The sequence below is a fragment of the Oryzias melastigma genome, linkage group LG1 (genome assembly GCF_002922805.2).
Source record: "Oryzias melastigma strain HK-1 linkage group LG1, ASM292280v2, whole genome shotgun sequence".
NCBI lineage: Eukaryota > Metazoa > Chordata > Actinopteri > Beloniformes > Adrianichthyidae > Oryzias > Oryzias melastigma.
In genome coordinates, this window is record NC_050512.1 from 30,714,074 (window position 1) to 30,714,414 (window position 341).

Consider the following 341-nt stretch of genomic DNA (forward strand, 5'->3'; position numbering starts at 1 on the left):
TAATCAATTAAAATAAATAAGTTTGTTCTACTTTTTCTAACAAGGCTAACCTCATCTACCCATGAAAACTGTAAGAAGTAATTCAAAGTTGAGTGTCTGTCACAGAGTTACAGCTGGAGTTTTTTGGTAAATATGATCGAGTTTTGAGCTCAACCTTGATGTTTATGGACATGAAGCTGCAGAGCCAAACAGGGAGCATCAATAAAATACAGAAGAAGCCTCAGAAAATCATCAGTTTCTAAATCTAAAAAAAATTACAAACTTTCATTGTTGTCAAATCACTCCCAATAACATTTACTCAAGTGCAGACTTGTCCTCATCTTTTCAGCTGGAGTTGACTA

The 341-nt window shown here is 34.3% G+C and overlaps 2 protein-coding genes across 4 annotated transcripts in view; one reads left to right on the forward strand and one right to left on the reverse strand.

Annotated features, from left to right (window-relative positions):
* Window positions 1-341, forward strand: part of LOC112157183 (B-cell receptor CD22) — an 821,740-nt gene that overhangs the window by 70,646 nt on the left and 750,753 nt on the right. The window lies entirely within an intron of this gene.
* Window positions 1-341, reverse strand: part of LOC112157176 (myosin-9) — a gene marked incomplete in the record, with an annotated part of 28,377 nt that overhangs the window by 12,743 nt on the left and 15,293 nt on the right.